Source organism: Lepidochelys kempii, chromosome 6 (genome assembly GCF_965140285.1).
Source record: "Lepidochelys kempii isolate rLepKem1 chromosome 6, rLepKem1.hap1, whole genome shotgun sequence".
NCBI lineage: Eukaryota > Metazoa > Chordata > Testudines > Cheloniidae > Lepidochelys > Lepidochelys kempii.
The window spans coordinates 39,808,377-39,830,647 of NC_136385.1; the positions used below are offsets into that span (position 1 = coordinate 39,808,377).

Sequence of the window (22,271 nt, forward strand, 5' to 3'; positions counted from 1 at the left end):
AAGGCTGGAGATACTTGCAACACATGAACTGGACTAATATTTCCCGATTCAGCACAGCACTTAAGCATGTGCTTAACTTTAACACCACACTTAATTCTAAGTAAGTAGGAGGGTTCCTTATGGTGCCCGACTTCGGCCAGCAGAGGTTGAATGGAAAGCCTATGCTCAAAATACTTAGTCACCATAAAAATTTAAGAATGATATAGCTGTGGGGTGCTATTGTTTTTAGCTGTTATTTGGTACTCTCTTCTGCTAACAGTCAGTGCAGTGCACAAATACACTAGACAGGATTTATAATGAATATTCCAATAAAACACAAAGCAACTCTGAAATGGAAAAGACGAAAGGTAAGAAGATAACAGATGTGCTTGATTTATACCCACTCCCGTGAATAATTTTAGCTCAGTTAATGTCACCTGGTTATTGCAGGAGTAAATCTGCTATTGTCCCTGTGCCATATATTATGGCTTAAACACATTACTCCACCATCAGAGTTTGGTAATTTTAAATTTAATTGACAGTTTCACCTGTTACTACTGCAAACTCTTTGACTGGGCAGAAAAAGTCAAGTACCCAACATGTATGCGATTTAAACTCTTTACACTTCTCTACGGGCTTCCAGTCAGGATACTAAGTGCTTCACAAATTTAACCCTTCTGCCAGGCAGTTAATAGAAACAAAAAGGGCTGGGGGTTCAGTATATCTAGGTCCCTCTTGACGAACACCTAAACTGGTTCAAGCCCCGAGCCAGAATCCTGGGGAAACTAAATGCACCATCCCCAAGTGCCCTTACCAGGCAGAACTGCCCCAATCTCAAGCACTCAGACCATGTACAGACAAGGAAATCCTTATTAGGGAAAAAGGAACACATTTAAACAGATGTATAAATATGTACAGAATATAAATGCAAATAAAGAATAAAATACTCCAATAATTTTGGCAGTAGTCCATCTAACTCCCTTCCTACCCATAGGTGAGACTGTCCCACACAGAGCTCCTTAACTGCACCACCACACCAATCAACTGACCCCCATTCAGAATCTGGATGAGAGAGTAGCAACATAGACCACATGTCTCTTTGCAGGTCTGTCTCCAGTCCCAATGGAAGGTGCATGTCTGGTCTAACCTGGAAGTGCCACAACTGTAACCCATTTTAGTGATTCAGCTTTATTAAGGTGCTGAGTGAGCAGGGCCTCAGCAGAGCCTGCTCAGCTCTGCTGTTGTCCTCTGCATCATCTCTCAACACAAAGTCCTCAATCTGTATTGTCTGCAGATAGGACCCTTGAGCAGTGTCCTAGCTGCTTGGAAAGAGCTCTTGCCATAAGGTATGCTTCTATGGGAGTCCACTACTCCACAAAATCCATGGTGTTACAAGAACAATTTGCTTTTTGTGGCAACCCCTTTCATCAATGGAGGAAGTAGAGAGATATTCTACCCTGGAGCTTCTGGCCATAGGACATACACAAATATCAAAATATTAAGCCTTACATCATTCCCCCCGCCCCCCGAATAATATTATCTGTTTTACAAATGGCAAACCTGAGGCACAGAACACAGATCTCCATACTGCCAGTTCTATAAATCCCTAATTGGTAACTTGACAAATCATGAATATAAAACAGGCAATAGGCAAGTTGATCTAGAAGTTGCATAGGCTTTGCTGATTTTGTTGTTTTTAAACAAAACTTATCTTTGCAATTAAAGCATCTTGTGCTCATTGGCTTCTACATATCAATGAATTGCCAAATAGATTTGTAGCGCTACTGGAGAATGATTTTATAGCAAAACAAAGTGCACAACATCCACACAAACAAAGGAGAAAGAATTGCACCAAGAACACAAGAGAATGTAAATACAAATATTGAGCTAAAAATCTCTGGGAATAGTCATTTAGCTACAATAAGTGCCTTCATTTTGTTGTTTAACATGCACCTACATAAAAGCTGGAGGAGGAGACAGGAACTACTATACTGTAAAGAGGGAAATTATGCAGCCAGAGTTCATCAAAGACATCTTATCTCCTTCGTTGTGGGGGATGAAATAAAGTCAAAGAGCTAATCATCCAGGGAAAAATATGGTCTCAATTATTGCTTCAAGCAATGCCTCAAAATAAACTGGCAAGCTGATGTAGCATAGAAAAGATAATATACCATGGAAAGATATTGCAAGCTGGAGGGAATTTAGAGAAGAGCAACAAAAAAGTATTGCGGGTTGGAATTCTTGGATTTTGAGAGATTAAAAAAGCTAAATATGCATAACTTGGCTATTCAACTATTTTGGGAAGTCAAGGATGGCAAGGGACAACATCTACAAGTATCTGAATGGTGTAACCCCATTTGTATGATGTTTCTGGAAGTGTTTTTTGAAGCCTTTTATCTTTCCCCCAAATTGTGAGCATTGCAGGTTGTTTTGTATCCTAGTGCATTTACTTTCCAAGTTACCATTTTGTAACTTTAAAAAATACAGAGAGGCCTTGTGCGATAAACTGCATTTAATGACAGCTTTCAGACTGGTAGCTGTGTTAGTCTGTATCAGCAAAAACAACGAGGAGTCCTTGTGGCACCTTAGAGACTAACAAATTTATTTGGGCATAAGCTTTTGTGGGCTAGAACCCACTTCATCAGATGCATGGAGTGGAAAATACAGTAGCAGGTGTATATATATTAGACACACACACAGAGTACATGAAAAGATGGGAGTTGCCTTACCAAGTGGTGGGGTCAGTCTAACGAGACAATTGAGTTCTGACATCAGGAATTATAACATTCAAAAACCAGTAGGAGAACACTTCAACCTCCCTGGTCACTCAATAACAGACTTAAAAGGGCAATTCTTCAACAAAAAAACCTTCAAAAACTGACTCCAACATGAAACTGCAGAATTGGAATTAATTTGCAAACTGGACACCATCAAATTAGGCCTGAATAAAGACAGAGCGGATGGATCATTACAAAAACAGATTTTACCATGCTAATTTCCCCCTACCATTACTCACACCTTCTTGTCAACTGTTTGAAATGGGACACCCTCATTACCACTACAAAAGAGATTTTTCCTCCCTTGGTATTCTACTATTAATTGAATTGTCTTGTTAGACTGACCCTGCACTTGGTAAGGCGACTCCTATTTTTTCATGTACTATGTGTATAGTGTACACACACACACACACACACACTACTGTATTTTCCACTCCATGCATCTGATGAAGTGGTTTCTAGCCCACAAAAGCTTATGCCCAAATAAATTTGTTAGTCTCTAAGGTGCCACAAGGACTCCTCGTTGTTTTTGCATTTAATTAGAATGTGCCTATGTTTATATTTTTGTGATCCTTCATGCAGATTGTCACACGTGGTGTACGTCATCCAATGCATTAAATGCCCCAATAACTGCGTGGGTGAAAGCAGACAATCACTATGCTCTCAAATGAACTTACACAGAAAAATAATAAAAGACAAAAACACTATCACCTGTGGGTGAGCACTTTTCACAAAATGATCACTCCATACCTCACCTCTCAGTCCTCGTCCTCAAAGGAAACCTGCACAATACCTTCAAAAGAGGAGCCTGAGATCTTAAATTTATAACTTTGCAAGACACGAGATACTCATGGTTTAATAAAGGCATTGATTTATGGCTTATTACAACAATCTGTATCCCACTAACCCCCTTCTTTTGTCCTATGACTGAAGAGGAGTTAATGGGCCACTTCACCTTGAATAGTCCCTTAGAATATGTATTAATGACTTATGCAAAACAATATATGCCACCTTGTTTTTAGCTGTGACACTCCCTGTACCTTTACCAGAGATGAAGAAGAGCTCTGTCTAGCTTGAAAGTTTGTCTCCTTCACCAACAGAAGTTCTTAATAAAGATATTACCTCACCCACCTGGCATGAGGGAATGTATTTTTACCATAAAGAAAGTATTTTCCTATATTGTAAAGGTTATCATCTCTATTTGGATAAATACTGAATGCTCTGAATTATATTTAAAAACTTAAAAAATAGACATCTTAAAGGAGGTGATGATTGTAGACCCTGAATCTTGTAAACTGATTAATATCCAAGCCTAGGAAAGCCCAACTGCAATACCCGTACAGTTTCATCATTCCAGCGTAAGCTGTGTAGAGGTGAAAAGCAAGGGTGGCTTCTTCCCAAGTGGAATGTCTGACACTCAGCTCAGGAAGCAACTCAGGGCAGTGGAGCCTCTCTTCACCTTAACCCACTATAAACACAGACATCTGATAAATGGTCTTGCTCTCCGAATGTGTGAAAGCTCTCATAAATATGATGTAGTTTTAGTGGGTTAAGTAGACATATTAAACTGTCTCACCATTTTTCCTTCCTTCTCACATCACTGTCACCATAAGATTTGTATTTAAACAGGTTTTTCCTTTATGAAAGGCAGCATGACTAGTGGTTAAAGCATATTAAGAGTTGTAGGTGCTAATCCTGTCTCTGCCACAGACTCTGTACATTGGTGGACATGTCACTTCACCTCTCATTATTATTGATCGGTATTGCAGTAGAGCCCTGCAAATCTGCAGATATCCATGGACCATTTTTGCAGATCATGGATTGGATGTGGAAAGAAATTTTGTATCCACGCAGGGCTCTACCTAAAGGCCCCAATCAAGACCAGGATCTCAATGTGCTTGGTCACTGCCAAAACATACTAAGAGAAAGTGCCTGTCCTGAAAAGTTTGCAACCTAAGGGGCTGTCTACATAAGGACACTCAGGAGAGCAAAGACAAATTAACTAAAGGTATGAAGTTAAAGCATATTAAATCCCTTTGTGGATGCTCATTGAGAAGTAAAGTGTCTGTTGTTTGCTTTATCATCTGGGGATTAAATGGCAGAGTCAGACATAGAAACACAGGTTTTCCTGATTCACCTGCAAAATGGGGACAAAACCCTACACTACAGAGGCACTGTAATGCTTTACACTAACAACTGCAAATTCAATTCAAGAACACTACCCTGAGTTTCATCCTGCACCCTGACACCACTTCCATCTTCTCAGGTCACCAGGCTCTCAGGCCTGTGTCGTTGTGGGCTCTAGGATATTTAATTCAGATACTGATAACATTGTCTCTCCGCACTTCTAAATTAACTCCTCAATGCCTTTTGATTTCGACATGCTTTTTAAAGTTATGTTTACTGTTGGCCCTGTAAATATTACTTCCCATCCCATTCACTCTGTCTTCTTTGTAAAAGTTTCGGAATCAACCTGTTCTACTGTCAGCTAGTATATACACATAACACACACATTTACTGCAGCTTCTTAATACCAAAAGAAAAATGAGAAGAGAAGAAAGTTCCCCTAAAAAGACCACAATCAGGAACTGAATGCAATGCAAGAACCGTATCGGGTTATTATAGTATGTTTTCTAATGCAAATCTCGCACCATAGACAAATTTAATTTTTTTTAAAGTTAATATTAAAATTATCTAATATACAGGTTACTATACTCTATCTTAACCATTAGCTACACAGACACCCATATCCACTAGTTTACCTACTGTATTTTCTCTTGCCATTTAAAAAATCCTATGACAGTGAATTTGATAGGGTCCTAAGCATAGTCAACACTCACGGAATAAGAGATCATTTGACATCGCCCCATACTTTTGCCGCCCATATCTTCCCGGGTTGAAAAAGTATGTAGTACCTAACGCACAAGTTCTACAGAGCTACAGCTACACCACTATAGTGTAGACACTTGCTACAGCGACAGAATGTTTTTTTCCACCACTAGAGTAAATCCACCCCCTTGAGAAACATCACATAAGTCATTGGAAGAATTCTTGAGTCAACTTAGCAGTGTCCATACTGGGGCTTAGGTTGGCTTAGCTATGTGACCTCTGTGATTTATGCAGGGGCCAGTGTGGCTGTCTCCGGGGCCAGCTACTCAAGTGGCTCTGGGACAGCCACCCTAGCCACTGCTGGAGCGGCCCAAGGGACAGCCACACCAGCCACTGCTCTGGTGGCCTCCAGCCCCAGCCAGGGCAGCCATGGTTCGCAGCCCCTGGCAGCTGATGCCTCTGGTCCTGGGGTGCCCCCCATGCCCTGCCCCCTGCAGCAGCGGCCCCCACCAGGTCCCCGCAAGATTTAATCACAGGTATTTTTAGTATAAGTCATGGACAGGGCACGGGTTGTGAATTTTTGTTTATTGCCCATGCTCTGTCCATGATTTTTACCAAAAATACTGGTGACTAAATCATAGCCTTATCCATGAGTGCTTAGCTAGGTCAAACTAATTTTTAGGTGTAGATGGGGCCTTGGATACAACAAAAGTCAAGCTCCTGAGAGTTTAGAATTGATCTATTGTTGTGTGGTGAAAAAAATAATCTCCCATTGTTCCATATATAGTGTCTGTCCTCTTAACTATTTTATTCCCTTTGGTAACTTATTTTCTGAATTTGTCATTGGATAAATTTCAGAGTAGCAGCCGTGTTAGTCTGTATCCGCAAAAAGAAAAGGAGGACTTGTGGCACCTTAGAGACTAACAAATTTATTTGAGCATGAGCTTTCATGAGCTACAGCTCACTTCATCGGATGTATCCGTAGCTCATGAAAGCTTATGCTCAAATTAATTTGTTAGTCTCTAAGGTGCCACAAGTCCTCCTTTTCTTTTCATTGGATAAACACTTCCAGCCAACATTACATAAAGTATACCTGAATCCAGATTTCTTTCATTCCTGCAGCAATGAGAACAAAAAACAAACAAACAAAGCAGGACTGAATGCTGAAAGCACAGCAGTGCTATGAATTGCAGGTCATGCAACAATATGCACATTCCTCTCTTCCACTTACCTAAGTTTGGCTACACCAGGATGTACTCAATGACAGCACATACTCTGAATCAACAGCCTTATGTCAATAAACAAGTTTATTAACCCACCAGCACAAATTCCCTTTTAAAGCCTTCTTAACCTACAAGAATAAACATGCATAAGGGAGTCTCTACATGAGTCATTTTCATTTAAAAGTAATGTCTCAATGTTACTGGCGAAAGAATAAAAGTCCCTATAATGCAACAAAACAAAAAAGGAACCAGGAAGCCCCAGCTTTGCACTTAGTTTACAGACACTCATATGACTGAAGGGATTTTTAAACCCCTTGCACACGTCTACCAAAACACTTACAACACCTTAAAATCCTTAACAAACGCCTCCAAGAACAGCCTGTGAGATGGGTGTTTACACAGAGGGGAAACTGAGCCACGGAAGGCTGGATTACTGCTGGCTGTTACGCTGAAGTGAGTCACGCCCGCCCTGGCACCAGCGCTGAAACTGAGCGCAGCCCTGGGCTCCTGCAGCAGCGAAGTGAGGTGCCCGAGGCCACACCGCCAGGCAGTGGCCGAGGCTGGGGTAGCGCAGAGTTCAGCGCGCCCCGCAGCCTGGTTCCCACGCAACCCCAGGCTCGCCGGGGGCACAGCGGGCGAGAGAACCGCTGAGGGTGTCTTGGAGGACACCCCAGCCCAGCCCGGGCCGAGTTACCGGGGGCTGCCCGGCGGCACTGACCTGAGCGGCCCGGTTCCCCTCGGCGTGGCGCCCCGGGGCGCGCGCTTTGCCCCGGCCGGCGCAGGTGCGCGGGCGCTTTGCTCACGCCCGGGGCTGGAGGAGACGCGCGCGCAGCGGCCGCCCCTGGCCGCGCGCTGGCCCCTGCGCCCGGCTGCCTCGGGCGAGCGGACTCCGGCGGCCCGCGTCCGAGCGCCAGCGCCATTGGTTCTGGGGACGGGACCGGCAGGCAGCTATTGTTCCCACGTGATTCGGAGTGGGAGCGGGGGGAGGCAGTCCGGGGCACTGGCTCGGCGGCGCTGCTGCGGGGCAGGTATTCCCCCGGGCGCGGGCACACGGGAGAAAGGGCTGAGAGCAGCCCCGGGGTCACTGGCTGCACACGGGGGCAGTTTTAGCAACACTTCTGCAGGAACAAGGGGAGGCCGGGCGGGTGGTGTTTCTTTGCAGGTTAGACCTTTCCCGTTCAGCAGGTACATTCGGGTGCAAACTTTCCACACTTTTCGCTACAGAGTATTTGGTTTAACAGGCTTTCATGGGTGCAGTAAAATGCCAACACGTAGCTCTCGTCTGCACCCAGAGTTGTACAGTACCTCTCTAGTGGTGTAGTTAACGTGGTGCAAGCCCCTTAGCGTGGCTGCAGTTGTACTGGTCTAAAAGTGGAAATAGTGGTGTAGCTTACTTCCAGGCAGGAAGGGTAATAAACTACATCAATGTAAGCACTTTTAGACTGGTTATAATTGCATCCATGGTGGAGGTTGTACCAGTATAACCTTAAAAGTAAAATATCACCCCCAACCAAAATAGTTATATCAGGGTTTGGTTACAAAGGGATGGAAGGAATCAGGACCTATTTTGAGCTCTGCTATTGACTCCCTGTGTGACAGTGGACAAGTTGTGATCATTGCTATTTTGTGCCTCAGTTTTCTTGTCTGTAAAATGGGATCATTAATACTTTCTCTACCTCTCAGCAACATTTTGAGCCTTAACTCTATTAATATTAGTAAAGTCTATCTATCTAGGCCTTGGTCTACACTAGGAGTTGAGGTCGAATTTAGCAGCATTAAATCGATTTAACCTTGCACCCGTCCACACACAAAGCCCTTTTTTTCGACTTAAAGGGCTCTTAAAATCGATTTCCCTACTCCACCCCCAACAAAGGGATTAGCGCTTAAATTGGCCTTGCCGGGTTGAATTTGGGGTACTGTGGACACAATTAGACGGTATTGGCCTCCAGGAGCTATCCCAGAGTGCTCTATTGTGACCGTTCTGGATAGCACTTTCAACTCAGATGCACTGGCCAGGTAGACAGGAAAAGGCCCGCAAACTTTTGAATTTCAATTTCCTGTTTGCATGGTCACCTGCAGCTTGCCACGGCGGCCAGAGCTCATCAGCAGAGGTGACCATGATGGAGTCCCAGAATCGCAAAAGAGCTGCAGCATGGACCGAACGGGAGGTACGGGTACTGATTGCTGTATGGGGAGAGGAATCCGTGCTATCAGAACTCCGTTCCAGTTTTCGAAATGCCAAAACATTTGTCAAAATCTCCCAGGGCATGAAGGACAGAGGTCATAACAGGGACCCAAAGCACTGCCACGTGAAACTTAAGGAGCTGAGGCAAGCCTACCAGAAAACCAGAGAGGCAAATGGCCGCTCCGGGTCAGAGCCCCAAACATGCCGCTTCTATGATGAGCTGCATGCCATTTTAGGGGGTTCAGCCACCACTACCCCAGCCGTGTTGTTTGACTCCTTCAATGGAGATGGAGGCAACACAGAAGCAGGTTTTGGGGACGAGGAAGATGATGATGATGAAGTTGTAGATAGCTCACAGCAAGCAAGCAGAGAAGCTGGTTTTCCCGACAGCCAGGAACTGTTTCTCACCCTGGACCTGGAGCCAGTACCCCCCGAACCCACCCAAGGCTGCCTCCTGGACCCGCCAGGCGGAGAAGGGACCTCTGGCAAGTGTACCTTTTAAAATAGTATACATGGTTCAAAAGCAAGCATGTTTAATGATTAATTTGCCCTGGCATTTGCGGCTCTCCTGGATATACTCCCAAAGCCTTTGCAAAAGGTTTCTGGGGAGGGCAGCCTTATTCCGTCCACCATGGTAGGACACTTTACCACTAGCATGTACCAGGCCAGTAGCACGTACTTGGGAATCATTGTAGAACAAAGCATTGCAGTGTATGTTTGCTGGCATTCAAACAACATCCGTTCTTTATCTCTCTGTGTTATCCTCACGAGAGTGATATCATTCATGGTCACCTGGTTGAAATAGGGTGCTTAAGGGTGCCCGTTCCGGATCGGCTGTTTGCCTGTGGCTGAACAGAAATGTTCCCTGCTGTTAGCCACGGGGGAGGAGCTAGCCACGTGGTTGGGGGAGGCAAAATGCGACCTTGGAACGAAAGCACATGTGCTGTGTATGTAATGTTAACAGCAAGGTTTACCGTGAAAGATTGTAGCCATTATTCTAGAAAATGTGTCTTTTTAAATACCACTGTCTTTTTTTTTTTCCTCCACCAGCTGCATGTGTTTCAAGGATCACAGGATCTTCTCCTTTTTAGAGGCTAGTGAAGATAGAAGGCGAAAAAAAATGCACTTATGATGAAATGTTCTCTGAGCTCATGCTGTCCTCCCACACTGACAGAGCACAGACGAATGCATGGAGGCAGACAATGTCAGAGTGCAGAAAAGCACAAAATGACCAGGAGGAGAGGTGGAGGGCTGAAGAGAGTAAGTGGCGGGCTGAAGCTGAAAGGTGGCGGCAGCGTGATGAGAGGAGGCAGGATTCAATGCTGAGGCTGCTGGAGGATCAAACCAATATGCTCCAGCGTATGGTTGAGCTGCAGGAAAGGCAGCAGGAGCACAGACCGCCACTACAGCCCCTGTGTAACCAACCGCCCTCCTCCCCAAGTTCCATAGCCTCCTCACCCAGACGCCCAAGAATGTGGTGGGGGGGGCCTTCCGCCACCCGGCCACTCCACCCCAGACGATTGCCCAAGCAACAGAAGGCTAGCATTCAATAAGTTTTAAAGTGTTGTGTGGCTTTGTCCTTCTCTCCTCCACCACCCCTCGTGGGCTACCTTGGTAGTTATCTCCCTATTTGTGTGATGAATGAATAAAAAATGCATGAATGTGAAGCAACAATGACTTTATTGACTCTGCAAGTGGTGATCGAAGGGGGGAGGGTTGTTAGCTTACAGGGAAGTAGAGTGAACCAAGGGGCGGGGGGTTTCATCAAGGAGAAACAAACAGAACTTTCAGCCCGTAGCCTGTTCAGTCACGAAACTGGTTTTCAAAGCTTCTCTGATGTGCACCACGCCCTCCTGTGCTCTTCTAACCGCCCTGGTGTCTGGCTGTGCGTAACCAGCAGCCAGGTGATTTGCCTCAACCTCCCACCCCGCCATAAACGTCTCCCCCTTACTCTCACAGATATTGTGGAGCGCACAGCAAGCAGTAATAACAGTGGGAATATTGGTTTCGCTGAGGTCTAACCAAGTCAGTAAACTGCGCCAGCATGCTTTTAAACGTCCAAATGCACATTCTACCACCATTCTGAACTTGCTCAGCCTGTAGCTGAACAGCTCCTGACTACGGTCCAGGCTGCCTGTGTATGGCTTCATGAGCCATGGCATTAAGGGGTAGGCTGGGTCCCCAAAGATAACTATAGGCATTTCAACATCCCCAACGGTTATTTTCTGGTCTGGGAATAAAGTCCCTTCCTGCAGCTTTTGAAACAGACCAGAGTTCCTGAAGATGTGAGCATCATGTACCTTTCCCGGCCATCCCACATTGATGTTGGTGAAACGTCCCTTGTGATCCACCAGTGCTTGCAGCACTATTGAAAAGTACCCCTTGCGGTTTATGTACTCGCCGGCTTGGTGCTCCGGTGCCAAGATAGGGATATCTTGATCCGCCTATAGCCCCACCACAGTTAGGGAATCCCATTGCAGCAAACCCATCCACTATGACCTGCACATTTCCCAGGGTCACTACCCTTGATATCAGCAGATCTTTGATTGCTTGGGCTACTTGCATCACAGCAGCCCCCACAGTAGATTTGCCCACTCCAAATTGATTCCCGACTGACCGGTAGCTGTCTGGCGTTGCAAGCTTCCACAGGGCTATTGCCACTCGCTTCTCAACTGTGAGGGCTGCTCTCATCTTGGTATTCTTGCGCCTCGGGGCAGGGGAAAGCAAGTCACAAAGTTCCATGAAAGTGCCCTTACGCATGCAAAAGTTTCGCAACCACTGGGAATCGTCCCAGACTTGCAACACTATGCGGTCCCACCAGTCTGTGCTTGTTTCCCGAGCCCAGAATTGGCGTTCCACTGCATGAACCTGGCCCATTAGCACCATGATGCCCTCATTGCCAGGGCCCGTGCTTTGAGAGAAGTATGTGTCCATGTACTCATCACTCACGTCACCGCGCTGACGTCGCCTACTCGCCCGGTATCACTTTGCCAGGTTCTGGTGCTGCATATACTGCTGGATAATGCGTATGGTGTTTAATGTGCTCCTAATTGCCAAAGTGATCTGAGCGGGCTCCATGCTTGCCGTGATATGGCGTCTGCACAGAAAAAAGGCGCGGAACGATTGTCTGCCGTTGCCCTGACGGAGGGAGGGGCAACTGACGACATGGCTTACAGGGTTGGCTTACAGGGAATTAAAATCAACGAAGGGGGTGGCTTTGCAAGAAACTGAATGGCCCCCTCCAGGATAGAACTCAAAACCTCAAGGATAGAACTCAAAACTGGGTTTAGCAGGCCGTTGATTTCACAGAGGGAGGGAGGAGAAAATGAATACAAAACAAATCTGGTCTATTTCTTGTTTTGATCTACTTCATCTATCTTTATACATCTTGCTGGCAGCAGACTGTGTAGTATGACCGCTAGTCATCGTCATCTCCTGGGTGCTCGGCAGAAGACGGTGCAGTATGACGACTAGCCATCATCTTCTGCTAGCTGCAGGTTAAAAGACAGTGCACTGCCGGTACGACTCAATCGCCACGAGACGAAACTTAAAAGGGAAATGACCTGGCTGAGTCACTCCCATGTTTGCCCAGGCCCCCAGTTAAAAGAGCACCCAGGACTACATCTACGACGGCTACCAGTCATATTGAACTGTCTGCTGCCAAAAGGCAAACTGCTGCTGTGTAGCAATGCAGTTCCACGTCTGCTAGCACCCAGGAGACATACGGTGACGGTTAGCTGAGCGGGCTCCATGCTTGCCGTGGTATGGCATCTGCACAGGTAACTCAAGAAAAAAGGCGCAAAACGATTGTCTGCCCTTGCTTTCATGGAGGGAGGGAGGGAAGGGGGGCCTGACGATATGTACCCAGAACCACCCGCGACAATGTTTTAGCCCCATCAGGCACTGGGCTTTCTACCCAGAATTCAAATGGGCGGCGGAGACTGCGGGAACTGTGGGATAGCCACCCACAGTGCAACGCTCCGGAAGTCGACGATTGCGACGGTACTGTGGACACACTCCGCCGACTACATGCACTTAGAGCATTTGTGTGGTGACACACACAATCAATTGTATAAAAACGCTTTCTACAAAACCGACTTCTATAAATTCGACCTAATTTCGTAGTGTAGACATACCCTAGGTATCTAAATGGGCTTCCTCACTCGTGCCTTGGGTCCTGATTCTGTAATGAGCTCTGCGGCCCTCTCGTTGCAGGATCAGAGCCTCAGTGATTTGAGCCCTTGAGTGGAAGGTGATGAGGAAAAGCACTGTATGGAAAAGATTTTCAAAAGCACAAATGGCTGTTTAGCACCCAATTCTCCACTGCCATTTGTGCCTTTGCAGTATCGGTGAAATGGAATAATAAAATTTAATAATTTGGCAGAACAGTGTTTGCCTCAACAGATGTTTGAGGAGGCAGATATTTCTTGTTGTAATACTACTCTTCTGTACTAAGAATTTTCCAAGTGTAACTAAAACTATCACTATAAACTTCTGATCCAGAAAAAACTGGACTGTTTCTCTCCACAGCTATAGAAACAAAGTAAGGCCTGGTCAGCACTTAAAAGTTTTACTGGTATAACTATCGGTTAGGGGGCGTTTTTTTTTTTTTAAACCAACATATTTATGCCAGTACAAGCCCCAGGTTAGACTCAGGTTATACTGGTATAAAGGTGACTTATACTAGTATTGCTTATTTTGGTTTCTAATATAATAATTTTCCCACTTAACATAAAAGCTGTCTAGTATAGACAAACCCTAGGGAAAAAAAACAGTTAACTTTAAATGACAACCTGCAGGTTAAAGTTTTCACTTCTTTTTAATCAGGTTGCAGGATTGTTTCTGAGCCTCATATAAAGTATAAGATCAGGCCTTTTGTGTTTACTGATCATGTCCCTTTCATGCAGGTTGCTGATCCAGAGGCTGATGACAATATCTGTTGTCTTGTTTTTTGTCACCCAAATAGGTCACTGAGCATGCATGACACTGACACAGCTCCTTCAAAAAGATGAAAAATCACAGCATCCATGTGGTGAGTGCATCGGAGTATGTTATTTTTTCTAAGGAGATGATTAAATGACAGTGGGCAATTAGCAGAAAATACAAGAAGTTTTAAGTAGTTTTAATGTGCATGATATAGTTAAAAACAAATTTCAGTTAGTGTGGACAGCAAAAATCATATTTGAACTGCGGAAGGATGTTGACTGCCATCAGAATATATCTCATTTGAATGGTCTCAAAATATTTAATGTTATGTTTCCACATAATAATAAATAATAATAATTCTAATTACTATCTGTCATTTTAAGAATTCCGCCTAGTCAGCATAAAACACTGCTGTGCTTGGAAAACTAAAAGGTTTAAATGTTTTTGTTAGATGTTTTGTTCCTTGTTAATCATCTAACAGCCCAATTCTGCAAACATTTATGCATGAGCTTAGAATTAAGTTAAGCTCACGCATTAATGTTTGGAAGCGAGGAGCCATGAAGCACATACCAGGGCAAAGAACTGGAGCTGACTGGTAGAAGGAAACTGTCCAGTATGGGAGAGGGAGTAGAGAGGGAGTGAGGTTGAATATCTCTAACATGCTAACGACTAAGTAGAATTGGCAAGAACCCACAGATCTTGCCCTGATTTTGACTTGCTTTTGAACCTGATTCTCGTCTTTCCTACTACTGGCTTCTCTAGATTCCTCTCAGCTCAGCTGCCCTGTTAAGTCTGAGGTTTCCTTTCAACCAAGTTTTTAAGTTGACTAAATCACATGGGGCTGCAGAGTTGGCCAAATAAAATAAAACACAGTTCTGATATGGGTCTGAGGCAGATGGGTTGTTGGTAAGCACTAAATGGCCTAAGGAGCGTTACAAATATTATTAAGTTAGGTGTTTGCCCTAAAATATAGTTATGAACTAACAAAATACCATAACTGTGCAATGCTGGAACCAGTCCCTCCCTCAGACCTCTTTAAGCCCTGCTCTCAAATCCTGACCCCTCAGGTCATGTCTACAGTAGGAAAATGTGTCATGTTAGAAAATATGTTCATTAACATGTTTTAACTAACATGATGTTAAACATGATTTTGCCTTAAATGTGTACAAGGACAATCATATTTAAAAATGTTGGATAATTGTGATCAATTTGTTGCAGACAGTTAACACATTTTTAAACACTACTTGTCCCTGACTACATTAGTGCAAAGTAATATTTTATGTCATGTACAATAAAACATGTTAGTTAACATTTTTCTAGCATGACTCTCCCCCAGTGTAGGAATAGAGAAACTGTTTCTCTCTCTCAGCTGTCCTGAATCCCTGTACTCTGTCTGTTTGGCTAATTACCATTCCAGTAATCCCTCCATATTCACTAAGAATGACTTGTTTCTTTTCTACAGCAGTGGAGATACAGCACTGTCTTTGTAACACTAGTGTATCAGGACTCTGCTTCTCTCTGATGACAATGAACTTTATTCAAAGACAGCAGAACCTTGCTTCTCAAAGTGAGCCTATGCAAAAACAAGTCAGGAAACCCAAAAGACCGTGATTCTGTCACACTGTTTTTCGTCTGAGTTTTTCGTCTGAGTTTTAGTGACAGTTTCCCCCCCTGCCATTTCTGAAAGCTGTAGGAATATAGGACCAGATAAGACCTGAGTGAACTATGGTTTTAAATTGAGTTTGGATGTTAGCAAGAATAATCATCTCAAAGCATGTGACCAAAAAGAATGAACTCACAAGAAAGGAGGATTGTTTGTGTCTTTGGAATACCAGGGTTATCTTATTTAAGGCTTGGGAAATAAAGAAAAAATGGTTAATTGGGCACCAGGTGCAGTAAATAATTGGTTAGAAATGCTTAGTCCAAAAAAAAAATGTGAAAGTCTTATAAAGGAAAAAGAGTTGGAGAGCAGAGTGCAGCCCTAAACTCCTTCAGCTGATTGCAGCTAAGGTTCAATAACCAGCAGTGACATTACTTGTTTTGCTTTTTTATACACTATAGCAGTTTTTTTAAGGGGTTCTATGTCAGAGCTTTTCCTCACACCTTCAGAGTCATGCAATATAACTCCCTGGCCTGAACCTGTTTTAAGTATTTTGGCCAATGCTTATAACTGTGTTGGTTTATAGGGTATAGAATATAGGGGTGTGTGCGTGCACGCATGCTTATATTTGTATTTTGGATGTAACCAACACTAAGTAGTCTTTGGACTAATAAAGAAATGCTTGTGAGGAAACTGAGTCATGGGAAACCTTATTTATGTTATTGAGATATTATTTCCAGCAGAAGCAGTGGAATGTTGTTTGTGACCTCCCAGGTGTTCAGTGTCAAGAATTTGCTGATTATATATATATATATATATATGGAAAGTGGAACCTTTGATTATTTATATATATGTACACACACACACATTCTCTCATTTATATATATATATATAAATAAATAATGGGGGGGAGGGGAATATGTGACTAATGGGATACATTATTCTTCTGGTAAAAAAGTTAGTTGAGCAGTTTTTGGTTTTTTTTTCTCCTTTCCCAATATCACAATCGTGGATTATGGGTCAAGATGGCAATGCTGTAAGGGCCTGCATTTTTTGCAAGATCCTGATCCTACAACTGTACGGACATCTATACATGTGATTAGTCTCTTTAGAAGGCCCAATGGGTCTACTCACATGTGTAAAGAAAGTTACATCAGTATGTCAATCTTGCAGGATCAGGGCCTAAAAACAGATGACAGAGGACAAGCCCTGCAATGTGCTTTTCATGGCTAGTTCTCTGACATGGAGGCTCAATGACCTCAGCAGGTCGTTATACATACCAGATTGTAGTTTGCCTTTGGTAAAGAGTTAATAAACTGGTTTAATTGTACAATTTTCAGAAGAGAATTAAAATTTAAGCAAAATGGCTGCTAATAACCCATTTGTCCTACAGCCTCACTGATTCTAGTTTTTCTTAACAACGAATCCAAGCGTTTTCACAAGACAGCCTAGTGGTCTCAGCCCATCACTTAACCAAGCTCAAACAGCAAAGAGCTGCAATGAGGTCTTGTAATACTAAGACTCATTACTGTTAATAAATACACTACAGTATATTTACAAAACAAGCACTTACATTTACAAAATGCAAGCTATAAACTAAAGTAAATGAACAAAGGATACCTTCTGGTGTAGTAGCTGTAGTGTTTTTGAATTGTCCATTCACTCACATGCTTGCTAATTCATAAAATTTGGTAGTCCATAATGGGTCTGTCAGTCATGAATATGCATTAGAAAGGTTCTGCTGTTTTAACACTGACCTGTTCTTCTCTCTTTTCCCATAATGTCACAGATTGGTTGGCCCTTTAATGGGAGTTGGGCTTAGCTTGGCTTATGATGGATCACCTACCTAAACCACCCAGCTGACTCAAATTAATTGTCAAATTCAGCTGGGGAAGAGTTTGGGTGATTTCCTTAAAGGGCTGGGAGAGGAACTGCCAGAAGGAAGTTGTCTTTTGTGGGTTGGTCTATGCTACAAAGTTAGGTTGGCTTCACTAGATCACTCAGGGCTGTGAAAAATTTCATGCCCTGTGTGATGTAATTAAGTCAACATAAGCCCTGGTGCAGACACTACTAGGTCAATGGAAGAATTCCATCAGTCTAGCTACTGTCTCTCAGGGAGGTAGATTTCCTACAGTGATGTAAGAATCCCTTCTGTCGTTGCAGTGTCTATGCTACAGCTGTGCAGCTGTAGCATTTCTTTTGTAGACATATCCTGTGACTGGCCTTGCAGGGAAAGGGCAGCAGGGAGAAGGAGGCTCCTGAGGCAGGCTCTGGAGAGGGTCAGACCCCAGGCAGATGGCCTGGTATTAAACTGGACCTAAAGATCCAGCTTGTAAGGAAACCAGCTTGGGTTGAAGGGTAGCCCTGGACGGGTGGAAGACACTTTTGTTCTATGTTTCTTTTGACACTGTTGTTTAAGTTTATCAGCACCGTGTCTGGGGGTGCTGAGAGAGTCTGTCAAGAGTCTCTTTGAAGAGAAGGTAGGCCTCGGGCTGAGATTGCTGACACAAAGCTTGTTAAAGAGAGAGACTTCAAAAGCCCTGCCAGAGGGGGATTAAAGATCCCTGAGGAAACCAGTGGGGGTGAGTTGTGCCATGGGAGGCCACTAGGAAGTGCTTTGGACTTGGAGGTAGACCCTGCCACAAGGAACAAAACATACATTTAAATTCTTATCCCTTATGCAAAGCTAGTTAAACAGCCTTTACAGAGGAATAGATACAAGAGAAGAAGGGACCAAATCCTTCCCTTGTCTAACATGCACCAATACAGCTGGCCTATGGCAGCCATACAGGGTATGTCTACACCACATCTGGAAGCGAGCCTCCCAGCCCAGGTCCACCAACTTCTGCTAGCGCACTAAATATAGCTGTGTAGATGTTGTGTTTCGGGATCTCAAGTTGCATCCCGAGCTGCAATGTTGAAGCAATGTCTACACAGCTATTTAATGCACTAGTGCAAGCCACACTTACACAAGTCTATGGACCGAGAGGAGGAGGCTCACTTCCAGATTCAGTGTAGACATACCCATAATGTCTGATTAGAAGAGGTAGCCTGATACCTTGTCCCACTTTGAACAGGCTTTTTTATGGCCAAAGCATGCCCAGTTTGAAGATCTACTGGCAACAGCTCCTTCAATTCTGTGGACACCCCACATACAGTCTTAGTAAACCTCCCTGAGGCCTGCAGGGCTCAGGGCTGGCAGTGGTTCCACTACATTTTAGGCCTTCTGTAAAGGACTTCCTTGGCAAGTCCTTGGCAAGACTTTTTTCCCCTCTGCAAAAGAATGATCACAATAAATACAAACCCCCACAAATCTGGTGGAGTTAATGTGAAATATTCTGGATGAAAACTCTAATAGGTATATTTTGTTCCTACACAAAAGAATACCTGCAGTTTACTTCTGAATTTTATGAGAAAGAGGAGAGGAACAGGAACAGGTCCTTGATATTAAAACTCAGAATAATTCTTGTAAAATGTATTCTTCAGTGTATACTGAACATTCTGCAGCAGCAGGTGCATTTTAATGTCTGCCATAGCATTCATCTTTAATAAATCTCCCCTCCTTTCAAAACAACTGTGTCCTGTGACTGAAATGATCCTTGTAGGTCTTCTCTAGTATAATAATGTCATGAATTCACATGAACAGAAATAACTTTTAAATATTTTTAAAAGGCATTCCATAATGCATCCGTAAGCTTTGTGCAGCATTATAAACTGTGATGTCTAAACCAGTACAGCCATTGAGCAGTGTGTCTAAATCCAGCTAATTTTTGAGAGAAGCTATAGATCTAACATTAGGGAAGAAGAATAATGGCAAGCAGATGGCTCCACCTAGTGTTCAGTATCTTTCTTAATCCTCCTTTTTATCAGTTTCCCAGTAGAGGGCTCCTGTTATCTCATATCTTAACAACTGATGATTGCACACCTGAAAAGAGTTAATTAACTTTCCATAATCAATAAATAACTTTCTATAAGCAATTACAGTTACTTTGTAAGAGTCAAGAAGGTAGTATATAACGGTGAATATTTGAATTTATTAGAGATTTGATATAATTTTAAAAGACCTACTGGGAAATAATAAATAATATCAGCTACTTAATATCTCTCTGTCCTTTCCCATGGCCAAAAGAGAATGTGAATCCTCCTCCCCTCTTCACTTAAACGTTAAAAAAAACAGTCCCACCATCCTCCAAAAAAAGTCTGTGGATCCTTATATCACACAGGTTTCAGAATAGCAGCCGTGTTAGTCTGTATTTGAAAAAAGAAAAGGAGTACTTGTGGCACCTTAGAGACTAACACATTTATTTGAGCATAAGCTTTCGTTTGCTACAGCTCACTTCATCGGTGCCACAAGTACTCCTTTTCTTTTTGTATCACACAGTGTCTTAAACGGCTTCAGCGGTCTCCCTTCCTGGAGCTGGGACTGGACAACAGGGGATCAGTTAGTTGAGATTGCCCTTTTCTGTTCATTTCCTCTGAAGCACCTGGCACTGGCCACTCTCAGAGAGAGGATACTGGACTAGGTGGACCATTGGTCTGACACAGTACGGCCATTCTTATGTAATTGCAGTTAAATAAGCCCTTTCCCACTTAAAACAAAAAGAGGAAACCTTCCACATTTGGCTATAATTTACATTAGTCCACATAAAACCCAGACTTGATAATGTTCACAAACTCTGTAATATTTTTTCCAAGTGTCTTTGCATGCACACCTAGACATTAAGCAAAGTTCTTACAGGTGGCATATAAACCTTTCGATTACCTTTTAATTCTAACATCCACCCTGAGACTTCAGTCCAGATGTTTGTATTACTGGCAACGTGTCCTGGTAAATACCATTTATTTTTCTAGGTAGTTTCTCACTGAGGTTATTTGCTTTGGCTTGTTGCATCCACAGATGGTTTAATACTGCATAACTCTCACTGCTTCTCTCTTCCAAACTGCACTTCTATAATTATGACACATTTGAAGTCAATTTTCTTGATAGGATGTCCTGGGTCTAAGTTTTGTCTTCACAGAAGTACATATCTGAGTATGTCTATGCTGACAAGAAAAACCCATGGTACTAAATCTCAGCGTCTGGGTCATTTGACTCAGGCTTGTGGGGTTCAGTCTGTAGGACTAAAAATAGCAGTGTAGACATTCAGGGTTGGACCAGAGTCTAGGCTCATAGGCCCTTCCCCTTCACTGAGTTTCAGAACACAGGTTCCAGCCCATGTGGTAACTGCTATTTTTAGCACTGCAATCCAAGCCTTGCAGCCCCCAGTCAATTGACCCAGACCCTGAGACTCAGTGTTGCAGGTTTTTCTTTGTAGTGTAGCTATACCCATTTAGACCCACTGTGGTCTCCTAATTAGTTATTCCATCTGTTTTCTATCTAGTCTAACAAATTGTCCAATAATATATGCTCTACTCTTGCTGTGATGGTTTTACAAGTTTGATTTCTTTTCACATTTCTAATGTGATTCTTAGTTATCTGCTTAGATGTAAATTCATGCCTAGTTCTGAGATGCACATCAATATCATTCTACAAATCTGTGGGATCACCCTCTTTTTGGTGTTGTTGTTGATAAGTTACTTTTTCTCAGTCCACACCTGAATTTTGATTCAAAGACAAGAGATAAAAAATGCCTCTGCTCTTCTTACAAAGGGGCCTTCAGCTGTTTGGTATTCAATGTCATGTTACTGTTACCTGTGTTTTGGCTAGGATTTTCAAGAGTGTAAAGAAGTCTGCCAGTGTAATTCCTTTAAATCAAAGCCATGATGCCCATATAAGGACTGATTCCCAGTGCTCCTAAATGCTCATTGAATTCCGTGGGAGTTTTAGATATGCAAGAACATATTCTTCCCCACTGTTGGATAGGGGATGAATGAGTAAGGAACAGACGTCGTGAATAAGTCAAAGCAAGTAACTTATTCAGTGAATTTAGCTTCTCATTTTTCCTGCTTGCATAATGTCAGCTGGCAGGACTATCTTTCTTTAAACATGCGAGATTCATTTTAAAAAAATTCTCTACTCTCTATTGATCATGTGTATTTGAAATTCATGCTCTGTTGCTTGAATGTGCTTAGTCAGATAAGACTGTGTTCAAAGAGTACAGTAGAACCTCAGAGTTATGAACACCTTGGGAATAGAGGCTGTTCGTAACTCTGAAATGTTCGTAACTCTGAACAAAACATGATGGTTATTCTTTCAAAAGTTTACAACTGAACATTGACTTAATACAGCTTTGAAACTTTACTATGGAGAAGAAAAATGCTGCTTGACCTTTTTTTTTTAGTAGTTTACGTTTAACACAGTACCATACTGTATTTGTTTTTTTGTCTCTGCTGCTGTCTGATTGTGTACTTCCGGTTCCAAATGAGGTGTGTGGTTGACTGGTCAGTTCATAATTCTGGTGTTTGTGACACTGAGGTTCTACTGTAGTTATCAATGGTTTGCTGTCAAACCAGGAGAACCTATCTATTGGTGTCCCACAGGGACCAGTCCTGGGTCTGGTACTAGTCCACATGTTCATTAATGTCTTGGATAATAGAGTGGAGAGTATACTTATAAAATTTGCAGACGACACGCAGCTGGGAGGGGTTGCAAGTAATTTGAAGGACAGGATTAGAATTCAAAATGACCGTGACAAATTGAAGAATTGGTTTGAAATGAACAAGATGAAATTTGATAAAGGCAAGTTGTGTTAGGATCTGCAGGCCCCATGCTGAACCAGGGCTGGGAGTAAAGTAATACTGGGCTAGGGAGA

The 22,271-nt window shown here is 43.1% G+C and overlaps 1 protein-coding gene and 1 long non-coding RNA gene across 4 annotated transcripts in view; one reads left to right on the plus strand and one right to left on the minus strand.

Moving 5' to 3' along the window:
* The window catches only part of PPFIBP2 (PPFIB scaffold protein 2), a 217,182-nt gene extending 209,540 nt beyond the window's left edge, over window positions 1-7,642 (minus strand). The window contains exon 1 of one of the 3 annotated variants that reach the window (XM_073347678.2): window positions 7,527-7,642. The gene's annotated coding sequence lies outside the window, so the exon portion shown is untranslated. The remainder of the gene's footprint in view (window positions 1-7,526) is intronic. The other 2 variants (XM_073347667.2, XM_073347677.2) reach the window with 2 other exon arrangements.
* A 13-nt stretch (window positions 7,643-7,655) lies between these two features.
* LOC140912724 (uncharacterized) lies at window positions 7,656-10,645 on the plus strand. Its single transcript, XR_012159362.1, has 3 exons — window positions 7,656-7,836; window positions 8,888-8,976; window positions 10,044-10,645. It is a non-coding gene; the product is annotated as an uncharacterized LOC140912724 (long non-coding RNA).
* The last annotated feature ends 11,626 nt before the right edge of the window (window positions 10,646-22,271 follow it).